This window comes from Heloderma suspectum, chromosome 4 (genome assembly GCF_057233095.1).
Source record: "Heloderma suspectum isolate Gila_16-S chromosome 4, 16-S_ref, whole genome shotgun sequence".
NCBI classification, from domain to species: domain Eukaryota; kingdom Metazoa; phylum Chordata; class Lepidosauria; order Squamata; family Helodermatidae; genus Heloderma; species Heloderma suspectum.
The window spans coordinates 291,659,118-291,683,862 of record NC_139461.1 but is presented as its reverse complement, the minus strand read 5'-3'; positions in this window follow the sequence as shown (position 1 = coordinate 291,683,862).

Genomic DNA, 24,745 nt, shown 5'->3' with positions numbered 1-24,745 from the left:
ATTTCGGTGTGCCGAATGTGTTGGCACTCGGCCCCCTGAAGTTTCAGGGAGAAATTCTCCCCCATCCCTACCTGTGCACTCCTATTTTTCAACAGACCTATCATATATTTCTGTCGCATTTTGGTGAAAACTACTGATGTACTTAATTCGGGCTTGTTGAGTGAGGCAATTCTTCATTGGTTTGATGACATTCATAGGGATGTACAAAAGTCACTTACCTTTTCAAAGGGTGACATTCGCGGTGTGGGGGAGGCGCTCCGTCCCTCCCCCCAAAATTCTGGCTGGGGGGAGGCGCTCCGTCCCTCCCCCCCGAATCCTGGCCGGCCGGCTCCGCAAATGGCAACGGCCGTAGCCACTGCCATTTGCGTCCCTGCAGTCAGCCGTGATAGGCTACATAAATGTTTACGTAGCCTAACACAGCTAATTTAAAAGAAAAAAATGTGTAAATGTTTACGTAGACTAAGACGTGCCAGAATAAGGAACGCAAATGGCGGCGCCCATGGGTGCCGCAATTTGCATACACGCAGGTTTTTTTTTCTTTCAAATCAGCCATGATAGGCTACGTAAACATTTACGTAGCCTATCATGGTGTTTTTTAAAAATCTAGCCATGATAGGCTATGTAAATCTTTACGTAGCCTATCACATTTGTTTGTTTGTTTGTTTGTTTTTACTGGAAATGGCAGCAGCGGCAGCCAGACGGAAGACCGGCCACTGCCGCCACCGAACCGCCGCTGGAGCCACCGCCGCCGCCAGGAAGATTCGCCCAAAGTAAGTCCCGTCCCGGGGGGGGGCGGTGGGGCAGACCATTCCGCCACCGATTTCGGGGAGCCAAATGCACTGGCATTCGGCCTCCCCGAGATTCGTGGTGAAATTCTCTGACATCCCTACATTCTGAGCAGCAGTTCGAAAGTTATTAAGACAGTCCCATCTTTGGTCACTAGGTGGCAGAAATCCCTAATGACCACATATCTTTCTAGCTGATAAAGTTAGGGCCAGGGCCAGCCCTACCATTAGGCAGAGTGAGGCAGTTGTCTTCGGCAGCAGACACAGGGAGGCGGCAGCAAGGTGATGGAGGGGAGAACTGTTTGTTGTTTGTTAGAGAGCCAATGTAGTGTAATGCTGGACTTGGGGGGACTCAGGTTCTAGTCCCCACTTGGCCATAAAGCTCACTGGGTGATTTTTTAATGCTGGACTTGGGGGGACTCAGGTTCTAGTCTCCACTTGGCCATGAAGGTCACTGGGTGATTTTGGGCCAGTCACTGACTCTCAGCCTAACCTACCTCACAGGATTGTTGTGAGGATAAAACAGAGAGGAGGAGGATCATGTATGCCACCTTGGCCTCCTGGGAGGATAAGGTGGGATATAAATTTAACAAACAATCAAACAATGTGGTGGACAGACTCCTCCCCATGAGTGCAATGTGGCAGAGTGAGGCAGTCTAGGGATGGATGGAATCACCCGCTCCCATCTTTGTCAGCCGCTCACTGTGCCACTGCTGCCACCCACTCCTGCTCACAGTGCCACAAATGCTTTGTCATGGCCCAGCAGGCACCTGACTAAGCTGTGGGGCCACCATTGTGCACAACAATGGAGGCTTAGGCACTTCCAGGTAGGTAATATTGCATCCTTGGTGGCTGTGAAGGGGCCATCTACACAACATTACAGGCATGTATGGAGCATTCACTTTGTAGACGTTTTAACATTGTAAGGCCACCTTGAGTCCCAGTATTGGGGAAAAGGTGGGATATAAATAAATATAATAAATAAATAAATAAATAAATAAATAAATAAAATTTAAGCCTGTGATTTTGTGTAGATGGCCCCTTTAGAGCGACCAAGGATGCAACTGTACCTACCAGGAACCACCTGAGCCGCCATTTTTGCACACAATGGTGTCTCACTAGGGAGGTCGGGCAGGCAGCTGCTGGGCACTTGTTGAGCTGCAGGGTTCTCACCAAGCAGGTCTGCAAGTGCCCTGTGGTTCAGCGAGTGGGGTCTGGGAGGGAGGGCGAAGGGGAGCCCATCAGACTCCCCCCCACACACACACAGACACTTGGAATCTGGTGACATCCCTATGGCAGTCACCTCAGGCAGCAGATGTTGGGAAGTAGCAGCAGGGTGTTGAAGGAGAGTGCTGTGTGCCACGTGGCTTCCTATGCACCCCAAAGCTAACCTGCTGCCTTCAGGTGTAGTGGAGGATGTTGCCCCATTGCCAGTCTCGAAGAAAGATTCAATTACCAGTCCAGTCACCTTTTGTACATGGGAAGGGAAGGGGTGCCATCTTGTCCTTCGCCTTAGGTAGGAAAATAACTTGGGACAGCCCTGGTAATGGCAGAAAGGTAGGATGAAGCAAGCCCATGGATAAGGTTGGTGGTAAAGTTAGGATTAAGACAAGCATCAATTCAGTATTCCAATACCTGACTTAGCTTTATTGATTACACTTTCAGCAGGGGGCATGAACTTTTACTTCAGAAAAAGAGTCCTTAATGTACTCTTCTTTTGCTTTCTAGATTAAAAGATCTCCAATTAGGAAACAAGATAGGTATCTGTTGCCAGAGGAGATGTAACCTCATGGATTCTCTAATTTTGTGAACGGCCAAACCAGACACTCTCCCATTTCAAAGCTCTGACACAATTCCTTGCTAAGTTCATTACGGAAACATCCTTTGGTGAGAAGAAATTAGCTCTGACTCTAAATCTTGTTCATGGAAAAGGTTTGTGAAGTATTTCTCAAAATGGATTATCATACATTTAACCAAACTCATCCATACAACAATACCTTTGATGAATCATTCTCCTTGGATGCTTTTTTAAAAGGTAATTTTCTTCAGTAAGTACTTTTAAAGAAAAACAACAAAAAATGACATGACTCACTCACTAGGAATACAATCCGAATAATGTTTAACTTTATTGAAGGCTTCTGCATTTTCACTATGGTTGCTATATTAAGGACTAGTTACCTACAGTAAGCCCATTCCATTTGAAATATTCCTTGTGGTCATTTCTACTGTAGAAGAACTACTGTAAAGGTGGTTTCACTGGTCCATTTTCCCCCCACCATAAAAAGTGAATGTGAAGCCTAGAAACACATCTAGCTTCATTGCCACATGGCTGATGTACAACATCACCAAGTACTTTAATTCTACTTTATTAATTTATTAATAGTCATTCATTCATTCATCCATTCATTCATTACATTCTTTACTGCCCAATAGCTGAGTGACTCTGGGTAGTTCACAATTATGTGTTGAAAATAATTTGGTTTGGAGGATCATGAGCAGAAGGATAAAATGTGCCAGTTTGCATGTAATCATAAGCCACAGTTCTGGGCTTATCTCTTATCATTTACAAGCTATACACTTGTAAATGCTACCCAGCCATTCCTGCTGCAAGCAGGAGCAGCTTAGTGTAGCTTGCTTGTTTAGCATTGCATGCAGACCAGGAGCTCTAGATTGTGTCTCCCCGTGACAAGCCAGAGTCATAACCCATGAATGAAGCTGGACTTGACCCTGGAACACAGGAAGCTGCTTTATACTGAGTCAGACAATCAGTTCATCTAGCCTAGTATTGTCAACACTGACTGGTGGTAGCTCTCCTAGGGGTGTACGGATTCCCCACCGTCTGTTCTGGTGGGGAATCCATGGTGGGGGGAGGCGATCCATTCTTCCCCCCTGGAATCCTCCAGAGTGGTTCCACTCCACTCGGATTCCAGGGGGGGGACTGGCTTGGGGGCACTTACCTTCCCTCCTGCCAGCCAGAGCCGTTCGCCTCCTCCCTGTCCCTGCCGATTGCCATGTCTTTTCTTAAAAAAAAAAAGGCAATTGGGAGGATGTGCCCATAGACTTATACGCAAATAAAGTCATGAATCATGCATATAAGTCTACGTGTCCATAGGCTTATACGCAAGATTCACCGCTCTATTTTGCGTATAAGTCTATGGGCACATGTGATCAGCAGGATGTGCCCATAGACTTATATGCAAAATAGAGCGGTGAATGTTGTATATAAGCTATGGACATGTAGACTTATATGCAAGATTCATGACTCTTATATTTGCATATAAGTCTATGGGCATATCCTCCTGATCGCCTTTTTTTTTTTTAAAGACATGGCAAATGTCTTAAAATGTCTTCATTCGCCTCAAAAGGAGGCAAATGGCTCTGGCTGGCAAGAAGCAGCCGAGTGCCGTTCCACCTCCAGTCCTCCTGGAGCAGAGGTAAGTGGTCCCGATCCGCTGCAGATTCCTAGGCCGGATTCCAAAGAATCCAGCCTCATTTGAATCCACAGAGGATTTCTCTGACATCCCTAAGCTCTCCAGGGTTTCAGGCAGGAGTTTTTCCTGCCATATCTGGAAATACTGGAGATTGAACCACTGCTTTCTACAAGAAAAGCAACTGCTCTTCCACTGAGCAAGGGATGTACAGAATATGTAAAATGTGTTCCATCTATGTTTTGCAGACTGTCAGGCGCCTTTCATTCCGCCATCCACCCATTGAAGGAATCAGAATTTATTGTTTCCAAATTTGTGCAAATTCACATTTGCACAAATTCACATGTACAAAAATGCACACATACCCCCCAAATGCACATTTTCACACTTTAGCCTATGGGTGATATGCACATTTTTGACTGTTTTTTTTTTTAATGCATGTTTTTGTACAATGAAAGTTGCGCAAGAATCGGGACAGTTAGAAAGCTGGTCTGCAAGTCTGTGGAATCCGCCCAACAGAGGAAAAACTGGTCTGCTGTGGAATTCACAGGTTGGGTTCATGAAAATCTGAACTCATTTGGTTCCGTTGTGGATTTCTCTGACATCCCTACACTGAGCTATCACCCTTCCCAAGCTTACAGCACCCAGTATTCCCAGGTGGTCTGTCATCTAAGTACTAACCAGGCACAACCCTGCTTAGTTTCTGAACTCAAAAAAGATTGGGTGTGTTCAGGGAGGTATGACAAATGGTATGACCCTGCATGAGAAGGGGCATTGTTAGGCCTTGACACCAGGGTCAAATCTTATGATCAGTGCACACTATATGTATTATATTATATAATGATGTAATGCACAGGAGAAAATGACTGTGGTGCATCCAGGGGGGGGGGGGCAGTGTGCCAGATGTCCTCAGTCCTTCGCTTACCTTTCCCTAGTTTAAATGTGAGAAAAGAAAATCAGTGTGGTGTTGAACATCTCATCGTTTTAGACTACAGACTGGCTCATCTACCAAGGTGCCAAACAGGGTGAAGCTAGGGGATGAGGGGAGAGGGAGAAACACATCACATTAGAAACTACAAGCTTCCTCCTCTCCACATTTTTGTAGCTTAAACATTTTTGTAGTTTAAACACAGGGCAGCATTTATGCAAGCACTTTTGTCTGGATAATTATCTCCATCTCTGTGACTGCCTGAAGTGCAAATACAAGGCATTCAGTGAAATAGAAGATTGGAACAGACTGTTATTTCAGAGAAAAGTGTTAGGAGAATATTGGATGAAATGTATTTTTGAAGGGTTCAGTGCTGTATAATCAGTGCATTGGAAGTTTGAAACCATAACTGGTAAACTCAGATGGCACAATCTACCAGGCTGTTGTTCTGCAGCAGCCTCATTGCCGTGCGTGCTCACATTTATGTCAAAGAGGCTTTTGAAGGACAACTTCCAAGTGGATTGTGCTCTGAATGTATAGTTAACAAATGCTGCCATTGCTTTCTTTTATCAAGGGATGGCTGGAGACCTTGGACCATTATCTCTCCAACCATATTATATAACTTGCTGTATTTATATGATTTCAAATGTGTGTGAGAAAGGGCTTATCCTCTTATGCCTACCCCTTTGGCAAACATCCACATGCAACATAGACCAGACTCCTTTCGTTCTTCTTCCAAGTTCACTTGAAAGAAACACACCTTTGGCCAGCTGATCCTTTCATAGGTTGGAAAGTGGGCACATGTCCCTACTGTTTAAAGTCACACATGAAGCGGACCTTCCTTGTGGTGGTGGCTAGGAATGGGAGATAAATTAATTTGCTAATTTCACACTGTCAAACCAACATGTAAACCGAAGCTGTTACCCTTCAAAATCCATGCTTCTCCAAATTTTGCAATTAACTTCTTCATACCAAAAGGCATATTTCAGTGAAATTAACAGGCAGAAATGTGTTATGTTAGGAAAATTGCTTGCTAAACATGTGTACACTAGAAAAAATTTTATACAGAAGTGTGTGAATGTGTACAACATTTCATGTAAACTTCTAAAAAGGATGATCAATGTTTGGGACAAACCAAACTAAAGATTGGAAAATGAGTAAGAGAGAGAAATTGAAATTGACAGATTTGCCCATCCCTAGTGGGAGCCTGAACTGCTTGATTTGTGCTTTTCTTGCTATTCAAATAAAGAGAGGGGGGAGGGACATTCTGAGAATTGGTACATTTGGGCTTGTATGTGGAATACTTGCCTCACACATTGTTATATGCCCCTCTACCATGTCAACTGGAATGCTTGCCCAGTAAATATGTGAACGGGGCTATTGCTTCAAAATTGCCTCTGTCCATGCACATTGGGAATAATATATCATCTTAACTAACATTCCATTAAAGTTCCATTTTGTTCAAATTTCAGGGGATGGCAGGAGCTGCACTAGGGAGTTGAGGGGGCCACGTGCCTACCACTGTGCTAAGGCAGCATCCCATGAGTAGCCTAAAGTTGCCGCAGTAGAATAACTCAACAAGTCACTCAACTATTTTATTAAAGTGCCCCACACTTTTAGTACCATTTTGAGATTCCCCATATATGGAGTTAGACCACTGTTCCATCTAACCCACTATACTGTGACTGGCGGTGGTTATCTAAGGTCTTAGGTAGTCATCTTTGCTACCCCTGTGATTCTTTTGACTGGTGATCACAGAGTTTGAACTGGGAACCTTCTGCATGCAAAAGTTATGCATTTATAGCACTTCTATCCCATCGTTCTATAAAGAAAAAAGAAAAGAAAAGAAAAAGGCAGCTTACAAACAGTGAAATGACAATGAAATAACAATTCCCATCATCTTAAAAAAACAGATTTACAACAAAGTTAAAAAAAAACTGCAGTGTTAGTGAGTTCCTCATTAAAAAGCAGTATCCGAGAAAGCTCACTGGAATAAAACCATCTTTGTTTTGCTCATCAGGTAATGAATAGCAGATGGGCCAGGTGAGCCTTTATTGGGAGACTGCTCCAAATTCTGAGTTCCATGACCATATCTTTAACACTTAACCACTGTACATATCTTTAGTACCTAAGCACTGTACAGCAAGGAGCCCTAGAGCAGAGCCTCAGAAATGGAATTGTGCTTTCGGCCAGGTTATTTTGGGGAAAGGTGATTCTTATGCTACACCTGGACAAGGGGCAAGAGTGCAATACGGAATCTCCAACTAGAGTTGTGTGGTTGACATGGAGGTTCTCCTAAATAAGTGTGAGAGCTATTAAAGCAAGACAATCCAAACACCTTTTGATTATTTTTAAAGTTAAAATAGAATAAGAATTTATAAAGGAATTGCCAAATTAGCATAATGATTTAATAAGGACATGTCTTATCGTTTGGCATATAGATTCTGAAAATCAGTGGCGTTAAGGGTGTATTTTTAATAATAAAAATAAAACTTTTTCTAAACGCAACATGTGGGTTCATACTAGGGATGCTGGAGAAATTTGAGAGGGACTAAAATGAGCACAGATGTCTAAGAATCCACCCTGCGGAATCTACTGCGGACCAACCTCCTCAGGCTGTGAGGAATCCATGGACTTTCAGGTTTTTGGGGTTTTTTTACTTTCCTGAAATTTATGCATATTTATTCATGGGAAAATACCCAGGTTTCTACTGAGACTGGTAAATGTACGTGGGGAAAAGTTGAATGGAATGGGGGACAATACGCTAAATGTTACCTACTAAGGTAAATTATGTAAATTGTTATGAACCCTCTTATGGAATTATTTGTGTATTTTTCCTCACAATGAAAAAAAATTGACTCTGTCTGTGAGCGGATGATGAAACAAAAGGCACCTGACAATCCGCAAAACACAGATGGAACAGATTTTACACAGCCCGTACATCCCTAGTCCATAGTTGGGAATATTCTGAAACAGGGATGGGAAACTTGTTGCCTTCCAAATGTTATTGGACCGCAGCTCCCATCATCCGCCACATGTTCCCCTTCCCCTGTTCTAAAACATACGTTAGAGGACAATGCAGTTGCCCCTTTAAAAAAAAAACTCCTTTTAAAAAAAGGAAAGGGAAGAAATATTAACAATGAAAAATAACAGGAGTACAATGAAGACACACGGGTTGCTTGAAATTGCAAGAAATGAGTTAAGCTTTAAGGATGCATTTTGTATGGAAAGATGTGTGAGATTTATGAGACAGAAATACTCTGAAAATGGAAATAAAGCCAATAAATTTCTAGCAAAGAAATCACTGTGGGTATCAAAGCCATGACCAGATCTTCCTGTTAAAGAAGCAATAGCTGCTTTGTGAGTTCTAATTTAAAAGTATTGGAGGAGTTTGCTGAAGTTTATTGCTCATTAGATTGATTCAAGAATCCTCAAGAAAAAAAAAAGCGATGGTTTCTTAAGAGATCATTGAAAGCTTTCATGATTGACTGGTAATGATCAAGGAAGTTTGAATGTTTCCAATATCTACAGTGGGAGGGCAAGTAACTTGACTGAAACCTCACAAGGTTCCCAGATTAAGTGGACATAATTATTCATTTTATAAGGCATTAGAGGGGCACAATCCAGTAAAAGTTATGTAATTTTAAGTCCCAGTGAGGAGGGTATGTGAGCATTCAAGCAGGAGTGCTCACATCTAGGGATGTAGGGATGTACAAAAGTCACTTACCTTTTTGACGGGGTGATTCACGGTGTGGGGGGAGGTGCTCCGGACCTCTCCCCGAAATCCTGATCCGGCCAGCTGCGCTCTGCGGAGATTCCGTGGAGCCGCCAGCCGGGGCCGCCCGCAGCCGGATATCTGGCCGCTGGGCAGCCTTCTGGGGGAAAAAAAACCTCATACACAAATGGCAGCGGCTATGGCGGCTGCCATTTGGATTCCCTTTTTTCCGCTGTTTTAGCCTATGTAAATATTTACATAAGCTATTACAGCAAAAAAAAGGGGGAACGCAAATAGCGTAGTGGTCGCTATTTGCGTTCCCCTTTTTTTTGCCGTAATAGCTTACGTAAATACTTACATAGGCTAAAACAGAGAAAGAAAGGGAAGGCAAATGTCGGCTGCCGTAGCCGCCGCCATTTGCGTATGCAGTTTTTTTTTGTTGTTGTTGCCATGATAGGCTTCCTAAGTATTTATGTAGCCTATCACAGCAGCCTGGCCAGACGTAAATGGCGGCCACTACAGCAGGTGACATTTGAGTCCGCAGCAGCCGGCCAAGAGAATTTGAGATTTTTTAAAAAAAATGTGGGGGAAAGCAAAACTGACAGATTCATCCATCCAGGCCCAGGACCTTGAATGCTTAGCTCCTTAAAAGTCTGAGTTTGAATTGCTGTGTATTCAGCTCTGTTTGTGGTCCACCTCTTTTTTCAGACAGGGCCCCCATCTTTAACATCTACTTGGCAGGCAGGTACTAAATGGTCCTCTCCATGCTAGGAATAGCTGTACCTGTTGAATTTGACCAGGACAGATGTGTGAGAATTTCATTATATCCTTTGTTTTATAAGACCTTACCAAAATTTAAAGTTTTCTTCATAAACAGGACAGAAAGAACTTGAGATTTTAACAATTGATTTTATTTTATTTATTAATTTTAAATTTATTTGTACATTTATATCCCAACATTTTTCCCTTGCAAAGGACGTTTTACATGGTCCTCTTCCTCTCCATTTTATACTCACAACAACCCTGTGAAGTAGGTTAGGCTGTGTCATGACCCCGCTGGAGTAGGGATGGACGAAAGTCCCTTACCTGATCTGGAAGCTTGCTTCGCGGTGGGGGGGAGGTGCCCCATCCCTCCCCGCTGAAATTCTGGCTGGGGGGGAGGAGCCCCGTCCCTCCCCACCGAAATTCTGGCCAGGGGGGAGGCGCCCCATCCCTCCGGCCACGAAACCTCCTCTCCTGCTGGGATGCAAATGGCGGCAGCCGTAGCCGCCGCCTTTTGCATCCCTGCAGTCAGCCGTGATAGGCTACGTAAATGTTTACATAGCCTATCACGGCTGACTTAAAAAAAAAAAGCATGTACACAAATGGCGGCGCCCATGGGCGCCACCATTTGCGTTCCTTATTTTGGCACGTGTAGTCTACATAAACATTTATGTAGACTACGGCGAAAATTATTTTCGCCATAGTCTATGTAAATGTTTACGTAGACTACACGTGCCAAAATAAGGAACGCAAATGGTGGCGCCCATGGGCACCGCCATTTGCGTACGCGCTTTTTTTTCCCCCCACAGTCAGCCGTGATAGGTTACGTAAACATTTACGTAGCCTATCATGGCGTTTTTTAAAAATCTAGCCATGATAGGCTACGTAAATCGTTACGTAGCCTATCAAGTTTGTTTGTTTGTTTGTTTGTTTTACTTGGAAATGACGGCGGCGACAGCCAGTTGGAAGACCGGCCGCCGCCACTGCCGCTGCCGCACCGCCGCCGCACCGCTGCTGGAGCCGCCGCCGCCAGGGACATTCGCACAAGGTACGTCCCGTCCCGGGGGGGCGGGGGGCAGACCGTTTCTCCACCAATTTCGGGGGGCCGAATGCGCTGGCATTCGGCCTCCCCGAGATTCATGGAGAAATTCTCTGACATCCCTACGCTGGAGTGATCCTCCTCTGAGAAGCTAGAATTCCTAGTGATGGATGACACCATGGAACCACCCATATTAGGAGACTAGGTGGCTGAAGAGCTGAGCCTTGCATGGGTTCAGGAGGCTCTGATAACATAAGCCTGTATGCTCAGTCTTTGCTAGAAACAATACTGTTACTGCAGTTGCTGTATCTTGTACCCTGACGTATGTTTGGACCTCCATGTTACTGACCTTTGGACTTCTGCCTGGTGCTGTTTTTTGGAACTCTGATTATATTTGATTGGTATCCTGTGCATTTGACCTTGGCTATGTCTCTCTGCTGAATCCATGTTTGCCTGGTAACCTGTGCTTGACTATTGGTTTGCTTTGACTTCTATTGTAATTAACTTTATGTTTGCATAACAAAGAGCTGAACTTAGTTGAGCCATGGCAGGCAGGCTGAGGGTCAGTGACTGGCCCAAAGTCACCCAGTGAGTTTCATGGCCCAGTGGGGATTAGAACTGGATTGCCTAAGTCCCAGTCCAACACTCTCACCACTCACTACACCACAGTGGCTGAATGTGAGAAGAAGTGAAACTGTTAAATTCCTGCACACATTCTTTGCACGAATGCTTGTGAATGGGATCCATCCTGCAACCTTGACCTGCCCTTAGGCCCAGACACTTGCCTTGAGGCAGGGGAAGATGGCAGTGGTGGTGGGCAATCCCAGGCTCCAGCAAGGTGTCTTTTTTTGCAAGAGACTGGGACTAGAAGTATATACCCTACCACTAGGGTTGTATGGACTGTGTAAAATCCACTCCGTCTGTGTTTCATGGATTATCAGGTGCTTTTTGTTCCATCATCTGCCCACAGGTGGATGTGATTTTTTTTTCATTAAAAAAAAATTGTGGAAAAATACGCAAATAATTATGTAAGTATTTACATAACTATTTACATAATTTACCTTAGCACGCAACATTTAACGTATTGTTTGTCCCCCATTCCATTTCATGTTTCCTTAGAAGAAATGTACGTATTTTCCTATGAATTTATATGCATAAATTTCGAGAAAGTAAAAAAATCATCCAGAAGTCCATGAACTCCACGCAGCCTGAGGGGGTTGATCTGCAGCAGATTCCGCAGGTCAGATTCTTAGAAATCCATCCAGGCTCATTTTAGTCCATCTTGAATTTCTCCAGCATCTCTATCTACCACTAAGTGAAAAGATCTTGGAGAACTTTCTTGCTAGAAAAGCTGTGCATAGCTTTGCTTTCCTGCTGGAGATTCTGAGTCTTGTAATCCCAGCCTGCAATGGGATGCTCCATTGGGGGCTGTGATTGTTCACCACACTAGTGTGTTGTCCCCTTCCCCAAGGTACATTGCTCAGCCTTGAGTAGGAAAGTGGGGACTGGGGAAGCAATGGCAGCAGGGACTGGCACCTTGGGAAAGCTCTCTTACATTTGCAAGCACTCAAACAGAAACCTTGCAAAGCTCTTGAGCAAAGGGTTAGCTGCAAACGTTTATAATATCCTGATTTCAGCGATGTAGCCATTCTCTCTTGGTATAAAAGAGGTCTGAGAAAAAGGTTTGGGTGTTACCTTAGAAGCCAATGTTTTTAGGAGAATGGGGAAGAGACCTCCAGTGTATTATTTGTCTGCTAAATTAAGGGAGCACAACCTTAAACTTGTGAATCATTGGTATTTAACTCCTGTTAAATTATGTTAGGGAGCAGTCCTATGGCTGATAGTAGGATGTACAAAAGTCACTTACCTTTTAACGAAATTGATTCGAGGTGGGGGGAAGTGCTCCATCCCTCCCCCCGAAATTCTGGCCAGCGGGGAGGCACTCCGTCCCTCCCTCCCAAAATTCTGGCTGGGGGGGAGGTGCTCCGTCCCTCCCCCCTGAAATTCTGGCCAGGGGGGAGGTGCTCCATCCCTCCCCCCTGAATCCTGGCCAGCTGGGTCCGCAAATGGTGGCGTTTGCGTCCCTGCAGTCAGCCGTGATAGGCTACGTAAATGTTTACGTAGCCTATCACGGCTGATTTAAAAGAAAAAAAACGCACGTACACAAATGGCGGCACCCATGGGAGCCGCCATTTGCGTTCCTTATTTTGACACGTCTTCGTCTACGTAAACATTTACGTAGACTAAGACGACGAAAATAAGGGGAACACAAATAGCGTAGACACTATGCTATTTGCATTCCCCTTATTTTCACCGTCTTAGTCTACGTAAATGTTTACGTAGACTAAGACGTGTCAAAATAAGGAACGCAAATGGCGGCGCCCATGGGCGCACCCATTTGTGTACGCGCGTGTGTGTTTTTCTTTTAAATCAGCTGTGATAGGCTACATAAACATTTACACAGCCTATCACAGTATTTTTTAAAAATCTAGCCGTGATAGGCTATGTAAATCTTTACGTAGCCTATCATGTTTTGTTTTGTTTTTACTGGAAATGGCGGCGGTGGCAGCCAGTCGGAAGACCGGCCGCCGCAGCTGCTGCCGCCGAACTGCCGCTGAACCGCTGCCGCAGCTGCCTCCACCAGGAAGATTCGCCCAAGGTAAGTCCCGTCCCAGGGGGGCGGGGGGGCAGACTGTTTCGCCACCGATTTCGGGGGGCCGAATGCGCTGGCATTCAGCCTCCCTGAGATTCATGGCGAAATTCTCTAACATCCCTAGCTGCTAGTCAGCGGCTAGATGGCCATAGGATATGTCAGTTACCAACTTTCCCCCATTCCCACATTGCCTTGCAGGCAGCTCGGAATGGCCCCATGCTCCATGCTCAGAAGAGAAGTGTAGAATGGCAAAAATGGAGTGTTCCAGAGGGCGTTCCGGGGTGGGGAAGGTGGAAATGTGGGTATGACACATCCTATGTGTCATACCGGCAGCTGCTTTGCCCGCTCCACCTTCCCGTGGCTAGACAGCTGAAATCAGCTGTCTAGCTGCAAATTCAGGGTGGTTGAAGCACAGAAGGGATGATCCCCTCTGTGCTTCTCCTGCCCTGCATTGGATAGGCAGTCACCTCCGAGCTCGGAGGCAGCTGCCTATCCCGATAGGATTGCACCCTTATATTAATAGGGATGCCTCAGACAAATGCTGGCCCTGTGGTGAACCCAGAGGCTCCTATATTCATATGTGGTGGCATTGCCCTCATGTGTTCGAGTTTGGGCTCAAAGTGTTTGCTGAAATAGAGATAATTACCAACCAATCACTAGAACTATCTCCCTCTCTGAGTCTTTTATCTCTGTTTATAGATGCTAACTAATCACTATTGCACAAAGACCTGATCAGTTTTTGTTGTTTAGCCACAAGATTAATTATTGCACAGAACTGGAGAAATCAAAATATCTTGTCCATTCTACAATGGAAGGATAAACTATGGTCAATTGCACTCATGGAAAAAACTTATGCTATATGTGGGTTCCTTGGGGAATTACGAGGGATATGAGGAATACTTTTATGCAATTTGGCATCCGTTTATTTCCCATGCTAATAGGAATACTGACAAATTCAGTATACCAATATCTCATGTAAATATATGGAAAGATTTGGTGTATTGACAATGATTTTCATATAACTCTTTTATGGAAGGCTGAGAAGAATAAGGGTATGAATTTTATAAAGGGAGGGTTGTCCATTTCTTGGTATCATTTTCTGTATATAGTTTAGTAACTTTTTATTGTCCATTTGATTATGTCTTTGTGTGAGTGTGTGTTTTGTTGGTTGTATAATAAATTTTATTTTTTAAAAAGAGAGAGAAAAAAAGTTCTTGATTCAAACCCTTGTGTCAGGGTTCCCCTTATGACTTGGACCCCCCAAGCAACTTTGTAAGGATCTCTTGCCTCCTTAAAAGTCCCACCTTCCTTCTTCTAAACTTTCCCCTCTCAATAATGTGGGGTTTAGGCTGTAGATGTTCGGTGATTGGCACTTCAGACACCTGGGTGTTAACCATAACAGTTTACTGGTAAATTAAAACAAGCAAAATACAACTAAAGGTATTTACAGAATAGAACTGTGTGAAACAAAAGGCATTAAGAGGAAATAAAGGTTGCAAAAACACACGTTCCTCTACCCTAGCTGCAGTTAGACTTCTCCAGGCTGCTTCTTCCTGCTCTGGTCTGCCTTTCTTGGGTCTCTTTCTCCCTTTATATCCCCTCCTTCCCCCAAAACCGAAAGTACTGTTTCAGACCTGGAGAAATTAAACCTAACTCAGGAAAATGAAACTTACAGGGAAATGAAACTCTCCTCTCAGGGATACCACCTCCCAACACAAAAACCCAGGCCTCTAGGTATGGCCTTTTTCTTTTTCTTTCCTCTGTAGGCCTCAAAGCTTCACATATTGCAAATCCTCAACCCCTTTCAGTGTGAGCAGGGGAAGAGGGTTGTACAGCTCTATCTACTCTTTAGAGTCCTTCTCTAAAAACTGATAATGCTCTTAGGAACCCTTGGTAGCACACTGTGATGAGTTGCATGGCACTTTGAAGACAACATTGCTGAGATTCATCATGAATTGGGCACCAGGAGTAGGGATGTACGAAAATTCCACCATGGATCTTGGGGAGGCCGAATGCCAGCGCATTCGGCCCCCCAAATCAGTGGTGGAATGGCCTGCCTCCCCGCCTCCCCGGGATGAGACTTACCTTGGGCAGATCTTCCTGTCAGCGGCAGCGGCGGCGGTGGTTCGGCGGCAGTGGTGGTGGCGGCCAGTCTTCCGACCGGCTGCCACTGCTGCCGCCATTTCCAGTTAAAAAAAAAAAAAAAGTGATAGGCTACGTAAAGATTTATGTAGCCTATCACAGCTAGGTTTTTTTAAAAAAAAAACATGACAGGCTATGTAAATGTTTACGTAGCCTATCATGTCTGACTTAAAAAAAAAAAACACAACGCGCATATGCAAAAAACCATGGGCGCCACCATTTGCGTTCCTTATTTTGGCACGTCTTAGTCTACATAAACATTTACGTAGACTAAGATGGCGAAAATAAGGGGAACGCAAATAGCGTATTGGAAGACCAGATGCAAATGACAGAACTAGTGGTGGGGACAGTATATAGTGCCCAGACATTGAATGTCATGGGTTCATTTACCCATGATAAGAAAAGTAAATGTGCATCAGTTTAGAACAGGGGTGGGCAACTTGTGTGGCCCTCCAGATAGCCGTAGCCACCGCCATTTGCGTACGTGTTTTGTTTTGTTTTAACCCAGCCGTGATAGGCTACGTAAATCTTTACGTAGCCTATCACGCCTCTGTAAAAAAAAAAAAAAACCTCCAGACTGCAAATGGCGGCGGCGGCAGCCGGTGAGAAGACCAGCCACCGCAGCCGCCGCAGCCACCGCCAGAGTTGCCGCCGCCCGGAACATCCGCCCCAGGTAAGTCTCGTCCCGGGGGGGATCCACAGGGGGGTGGGGGGGTGGCAGGCCATTCCACCACAGATTTCAGGGGGCTGAATGCACTGGCATTCGGCCTCACTGCGATCCGTGGTGGAATTCTCTGACATCCCTAGTGATGGGAGACTTAGCAGAACAGCCAGCTCAGCTCCAGATTGGGAAATCTATTGGGTGGAAGGCATAGGCATCCCCAGCCCTTATCCTGTGGAAACTGCTTATCTGGGTTGTCACTGGAGGTGTGAGAGTGGGGTTAGAAAATCCTGTCTCAAGGAACAACTGCAGGGGGAGGGCAAGGCAAAAGAACTCCTGTCTTCAGAGCTAATTTCCCCAACAGACTTGGAAGACAGAGAGAACAGAGGAGCTTATCTGCCTACAAGCCAAAATGCACAACTTTGGAGAGACTTTGCTGGGAGGAACAAGCAGTTCCCTGGCTTGGAAGTTTATACTTTGTTTTATGTGGGCTGTCAGTGATGTAACCTGACACCGTTTGAGTAATAAATTTATGTTTTATCAAGAGTTCGTGGTCACATGATCTATGGAAGCAATGGAACAAGGGGGATTTACTAGGGATGTATGAAACCCCTACGTTCCATTCTGGGGGGGCTGCAGGGGGGGAAGTGATCCGTTCCTCCCCCTGGAATCCTTGTGGGCCAGCTCCACTCCGTGGCGATTCCGCGGAGCCATCGGCCGGCTCCGTATAGCCAGCAATATGGCTGCCATTGCCATGCCGTATCGCTGAGGAGGAAGGAATCTGGACGCAAATAGGCTAGCCTATCGCAGGAAAAACCACAGACACAAATGGCATAGTGGGTGCCATTTGCAGCTGTAAATCCTTTGTTTAAGCTAAATGCAGCCATTTATGGCTGCATTTAGCTTAATCTAAGACCTTCTTTTGAATCCAGCCTCATTGGGGCCGTGGCAGATTTCTCCACCATCCCTAGATTTAATGTACCTCTTTCAATGGACCTGCCAACACCTCACCACTTTGCCTTCTGGGAAATTAGTGTTTTATGACCAGCCATGCTCACCACAGCAGCCATTTTATGAATGGCAAGATGCCATCCTTGAAGCAATTTTGTGTGAGTGCCCACAAGACTCCAAACATTTCTACTGACCCAAAAAGGTTGGAGACCCCCTGCCCTTGCAGCCTTTCACAGAACAAGAGACATATCAGACATATAACTCATGCTATGCTAGCAAAAGGCAGAGGCAAAACCACCTCCACCCACATGTATTTATTTAATTCCTTTCTATATTGCCCAATAGTCAAAGCTCTCTGAGCAGTTCACAAAGTAGTGTTTGTGGGTGGGGTGGGGTGAGGATTTCAGTAGGTGCAGTTTTTCTCAGTCCTACACAACAACCTCTCATTGACCCAAATGGCTCTTTTGCGTATCTATGAAAAGGACAGGAGGTCTTTCAGTCCCTAACATTGCAGATTTTTAAAAAGGCCTTGAAGACTTACCTGTTTATTTTGGTCTTCCCCTGATTATGTTTTATTGGACTGTTCTGGGTTGCAGCTGCAATTGTGTTGTAGGTTTTGTCTTATGCTGGTATTTGTTGTTTTTTTTATGTTTCCTGTTTTATTATTGTATTGGTTTTTATGATATGAATTTTATTGTTGTAAGCCACCCTGAAAGGTGGCCTAGAAATTGTGTGTGTGTGAGTGTGTGTGTGAAATATAGAAAGACTAACAACAGGATATTAAAAAATATATTTAAGCTAAACATTTCAGCATCTACCCTCATCAGTAGCTGTGCTATTAGCTGGGTATCAGGAGTGGCAGTTTGAAATGACTGGAGATGAAAATTCCTTAGGAGAAAAAAACAGAGTTATGATTGGTGTAATGCTTACAAATTGTCCTCCACTTTAAGGCCATTTGGATTAACAGTTCTGAGTCTATAGATCCAGAAATTTCCCCTTCTGTCAAGCATATCAGGGACAGGGTCTTTTGTTTGTTCTGTTGGAACCAACTGTAAATCCAAGAGACTATGTGCAAGAGAGTTGAAATGTCTTGCAACAGGCTGCTCCAGTTTTTGGGTAAGAATCACAGATTTGTGATTCTTACCAAAGAACTTCTTATTCTTAGGTCCGTTGTAGTTTTCCCTGCACACACACACACACACACGCACGCACGCACACACACAGATAGATAGATAGATAGATATGCACTGTCCCTCATTCATCAAGTTTCCTGATTGGTTTATTGAGTTTTGGAGTAAGTAGCACAACCCATTGCAATTTCCTATCTTTATTGCAATAGTATTTTGCTGACTTTAATTACTTATACTGGTCTTTCCTCTTTACAAATATTAAATACAGAAGTTCTGCTACTCCATACCATAGAACTATGTGAATACATTTCCAAAACTGGGTCCTTTTACATTCTTTCCAGCTTCAAAGCAGTTTAGATAGTTTGTAACTCACCATCTGTTAAACATTTGAAGATATGGGGACCAGTGCTCAGAAACTGCAGGGAACTGCTGCCAACAGATGGGGATGTTGTCATTTTTATCCAGAAAACATCTGTCCTTCCCATCCTTCCTGCCAACCATTTTGTCTCTAAAGAGAAGCAAAAGGAAATATGTGACAGTGACAGCTTTCGCTTTTCAAAGGTATTCTCATGGTTAATGCTCAGAAAACAAGAGACAGGGGCTCTGCTTACAATGGGTTATTGGGAAAACACAAGAGTAGAGAGAAGAAATTATAACAGTTTTTTATAATAACTACACAATGTGGCCTACAGTAGTTCTGTAAGCAATGTCAGAAGCTGAGCATCTATGTTGGTCCTACCCAATGGCATGGCTACTTTGGCAGCCTGACAATCCCCACCAGATTTTAATACAAGCGACTTGCTCTCTACTGAGGAACATATTTGCCACTATATTCAGTCTTATATCTTTGACCATAAGGGATAGAAGCTGATCTTGTTATCCATGGGAGAACAGGGATGGTATCACCCCATCCTTTAGGCTCTACTAGCAGTAAAAAAGTAAACAAGCATATGCACCAAATAAGTTATAAAAAGCACCACTTTGTTATCAAGTTTGCAGCAAAGAAAGGGCCAGGAAATAGAACTTCAGGAAACACTGCATGAAATCAAAAAATTCTCCAGCTAATAGGACCCATAGGTCACTGGCTCGCATGAGAACTAAACTTAGCAGTGTCCCCTCCCAAGTTTCCTTATTTCTCTTGGGTAAAAATAAATCTGAACCAAACAGGGGCCTGAATTTTGATGATTTTCTTATCCCATTTTATTTTTTTAAAAAAACAGCACTCTCCATTTTCACCAATTAGGGGTGAAAGAGGCTTGAAAGGGCACCAAAGTGTTGTGCAGAAGAGAGGGAATCCATTCAAGTGGCCTCAAAACCACTCAAACCATCCTCCTCCAGTCTGGTACTCTACAGATGTTTTGGACTTCATCTCCCATCAGTCCCAGCCAGCATAACCAATGGTCAGGAATGTGGGGGAGTTGTAGTCCAAAACATCTGGTGGGCACCAGGTTGGGGAAGTCTGACTTAAACTGATCTCACCGTTGATGTGAGTGATGCTACTTGTACTCAGTAAGAGCTTCTTGAGCTTTGGAACCTCTGAATCGGGGTTCCACTGCTGAATCGGACTTCCCCAGCGACATCGACCTTCTTTTGATTTCTCTCAAAACTTCCTACTCTCATTTTTCCTAAGCAAAAGATAAGAACTGCCAACAACTGTAGGGTAGATGTATTGATATCTAATTAGGTCTAATATATTGAAGTACCCTGATTCTCACAAAGAAATTATCTTATTTGTTTTTATTTATTACATTTTTATACTGCCCAATAGCCGAAGCTGTCTGGGCAGTTCACAATTAAAACCATAAAATACAGTTTGACAAGACATAATATAAAACTTTTTGGGAGCAATCCTACTGGGATAGGCAGCTGCCTCCAAACTCAGAGGTGAGGTGACTGCCTATCCAATGCAGGGCAGGAGAAGCATGAAGGGGATCATCCTCTCCGTGCTTCAGCCACCCTGCATTTGTGGCTAGACCACCAATTTTGGCAGTCTAGCCGTGGGAAGGGGGAGCAGGGGAAGTGGCTGCCAGATGACATATTGGATGTATCTTACTGGCATTTCCGCCTTCCCCACCTCGGAATGCCCCCCAGAATGCCCCAGTTTTGCCACTCCATGCTCCTCTTCCAAGTGTGGCGCATGGGGTCATTCTGAGCTTCTGCGAGGCAGCACGGGAGGGGGGAAGGTTGGTTCTCAGGAAACCGACCTTGGAATGTGGGCTCTGAGGTCAGTTCCCAGAAACCGACGTATCCTATGGCCATCTAGCCACTGACTAGGAGCCATAGGATTGCTCCCTTAAAGTTTGTTTTTGTTTTATTTTTTATTTTTATTTTTAAAAATAAAAACAAAACACAACAACAACAACATAAACACACAATACACATACACTAAAATATCTCTTAAGATTGTAAGATATCTACACAACAAATGCTTATTATTATTCTCTAGTTCTTATCTTAGTTGTATATCATACATTGAGTTCAAAGACATTATCTCATTTCTCTTCTAATTTTAACAACAACAAAAGAGAGAGAGAACCATCTCAAAGTTCAAAATCCACATACATAGATATCATTTTCTCTATTTCTTTTACAAATTCCATAAAAGGTTTCCAATCTAACATAAATTTAGTTGTTGATCCTTCTTTGATTATAACAGTACGTTTTCACATCTCTGCCAGCTCCATCATTTTAGGGATGGACGAAAGGGACTTACCTTGTCCCACAGCTTGCTTCGCGGTGGGGGGGAGGCGCTTCGCTTCTCCCCCCAAAGTTCAGGTGAGGGGGGGGAGGCGCCCCGCCTCGCCCGGCCGAAATTCAGGCCGGGGGAGGGGCGCCCTATTCCTCGCCAGCGAAATTCAGGCCGGGTAGGAGCGCCCCATCTACCCGGCCGTGAAAAAAAAAATTAAAAAAAACACACACAAACACACACACACCCATGATAGGCTACGTAACGATTTACGTAGCCTATCACGGCTAGATTTCCAAAGTCAGCCGTGATAGGCTATGTAAATCATCACGTAGCCTATCATGGGTGACTTTGAAAAAAAAAAAAGCGCGTACGCAAATGGTGGCTCCCATGGGGACCGCCATTTGTGTTCCTTATTTTGGCACGTCTAGTCTATGTAAAGATTTACGTAGACTACGGCGAAATAAGGGCAACGCAAATAGCGTGCCCTTATTTTCGCCGTAGTCTACGTAAATCTTTACGTAGACTAGACGTGCCAAAATAAGGAATGCAAATGGCGGTGCCCATGGGCTGCCGCCATTTGCGTACGTGCTTTTTTTTTTTCCAAAGTCAGCCGTGATAGGCTACGTGACGATTTATGTAGCCTATCACGGCTGACTTTGGAAATCTAGCCGTGATAGGCTACGTAAATCATTACGTAGCCTATCATGGGTGTGTGTGTGTGGTTTTTTTACTTTACTTTTTGTTTTTGTAATGGTGGTGGCGGCAGCCGGTCAGGAGACCGGCCGCCGCCCCCGCCCCTGACGAAACGCCGCCGAAACGCCGCCGGGACCCGCCGCCGAGAGGGACATTCGCCGAAGGTAAGTCCCATCCCGGGGGGGGCGGGGGGCCGGCGGAGAATTTCCCCAACACTTTCAGGGGGCCGAATGCGTCGGTGCGCAACCTCCCGAAGATTCGTGGAGAAATTCTCCGCCAACCCTATCGTTGATCCATTTGCTCACAGTTGGTATTGTTTCATTCTTCCACTTCTGTGCATACAATAACCTTGCAGCCATTGTCATGTAGAGAAAGAGAGTTCCCCCTTCTCTTTTACGTGTTTATCTGTTAGTCCCAATAAAAACGTTTCTGGCTTTAATTCTATAGTAGTCTTTAATATTCTTTGAGCTAAAGACTGGATTTGTTTCCAAAATGTTTTAGCTTTTTTACAAGTCCACCATAAATGATAAAACGTTCCATCTTGATCTTCACATTCCCAACATTTTCCAGAAACACCTGTATACATTTTAGGCAATTAAAATGGTGACATATGCCATCTATACATCATCTTATAAAAATTCTCTTTAAGACTTGTACATAAAGTAAATTTTAAATCTTTTCCCACTCTTCCATTGATATATTATGACCATTTTCTGCCCATTTTATCATACAATCTTTTACTTGTTCATCCTCTGTCTCATACCTTAACAGTAATTTATACAGTTTAGCAATAACACGTTCATCATTTGTACACAGTGCTGTTTCAAACTCAGATTCTGTTTGTTCAAATCCACCATTTTTCTCATCTATTTTAAACCTTTCTTTAACTTGCAAATATGAAAACCACTGACATACATGACCTTCTTCCAATAAGCTTTCCCTTGATTTTAACTTATATTCCCCTTGTGACAGTTCCAATAAATCATTATATCTTATCCATTTATGCGTGCTATCAAATTCTCTTCTATGCATTGCATCTTGTGAACATATCCAACATGGTATTTTTTGATAGAACCTTATTTATATTTATTCCAAATTCTTAATACAGCCCTTCTTATATAGTGATTGTTAAAATCTACATTAACTTTTGTTTTGTCATACCACAAATAACCATGCCACCCATATCTCAATTCATGTCCTTCTAGTTCTAAAAGTCTCCTATTTTCCAACGTCACCCATTCTTTCACCCACATCAAGCAGCAGGCAGAAAAATAGGTTTTAAAATCTGGTAATCCCAAGCCACCTCTTTCCTTTGCATCTTGTAAAATTATTATTTTAACTCTTGGTTTTTTTGCTTGCCATATAAACTTTGTTATATCTCTCTGCCACTGCTTAAAAGGTAAATCCGATGTAATAATGGGTATCATTTGAAAGAAAAATAACGTTCTAGGTAATACATTCATTTTGATCATTGCAATTCTTCCCAAAAATGATAGTTGTAATTTTCCCCATTTTAATAGGTCTTGTTTAATTTCATTTCACACTTTAACATAGTTATTTTCAAAAAGCATACATTTCATATTTGTCAAAAGGACTCCCAAATATTTTACTTTCTTTTCAATTTGGAAGCCAGTTTTATCCATCAACTTTTTTTTTCTTGAACGTTCATATTCTTTGTTAAAATTTTTGTTTTCTGTTTATTAACTTTGAACCCTGCCACTGCTCCAAATTCTTTTAATTTTTTCATTAAAATTTCAATTCCCTTCTTCCAACATAAACACCAAGTCATTTGCAAAAGCCCTCAGCATATATTTCTCCTTTTTAATTTTTATTCCTGTAATTTGACCATCTTGTCTTATATCTCTGTTCAAAAATTCTAAAACCAATATAAACAGTAGCCGTGACAGTGGGCAACCTTGTCTTGTTCCTCTTTGTATCTCACAAGGTTTAGTCAAATCCCCATTTATAATTATTTGAGCCTTTTGATCTGTATATACTGATTTCACCCATTTTATAAAGTTTTCTCCAAAGTCCAGTTCTTCTGAAGTCTTAATTAAAAATTTCCAGTTGAGATTATCAAATGCTTTCTCTGCATCTAAAAAGATCAGAGCTGCTTGTTTTTCTGGATGTTTTTCCAAATATTCCACCACATTCAAGAGCATTCTTACATTATCTCTCATCTGTCTCCTTCGTAAGAAACCACTTTGGTCCTCATATACAAACTCCTGCAATATTTTCTTGAGCCTTTCTGCCAAAGTTGTTGCAAATATCTTATACTCATTGTTTAATAATGAGATTGGTCTGTAGTTTTTTGTTGAGGTTAAATCCTGTCCTTCTTTAGGTATTAATGTTATATACTGTATGCTGTTTTCCATGTTTCCAGTATCTCCCCCTTTTCTAAAATACTGTTCATCATATTTTTAATGGTAAATTTTTACCATATTTTACATTTCTTGTAAAGAAATTTTACAATTTCTTCTTCACACTTCTTATAATATAATCCTGATATTCCATCTGGTCCTGGAATTTTTCCCAATTTAATTTTTTTTATTGCTTCCACCATTTCTGTTATTGGTAAATGAACAATAATGCTTCTACCATTTCATTTACTGGTACTGTTATTATTTGCCAGTACTTCCCCTCTGTTTGTCATTATTTTAAAATCTTCTGTTCTTTGATTTAATGCATCATCTAATTTCTTAAATTCTTGTCTCAATTCACAGCAAAATAGAGCCGTGAATCTTGTGTATAAGCCTCTGGACACATAGACTTAGATGCAAGATTCATTACTTTATTTGCATATAAGTCTAGGGGCACATTCTTCCGATTGCTTTTTTTGTTTTGTTTTTTTAAGACATGGCAATCGGCAGGGACAGGGAGGAGGCGAACAGCTCTGGCTGGCAAGAAGAAGCTGAGTGCCATTCCGCCTCCAGTCCTCCTGGATCAAAGGTAAGTGGTCCTGATCCACTGTGGATTCCTGAGGCCAGAATCCGCAGTGGATTTCTCTGACATCCCTAGGTTTCTCAACCTGTTCACAGCTGTATGAAAGAAGTGACCTGCAGAGCCCTGCAAGTCACTGCCAGGACAATATGGCTACTTACTGGAAGTCCACTCCCTTAAAAGTTTAAAAGTACCATGTAAAACCAAAGTAAACCCCAGCAGCAGCCAG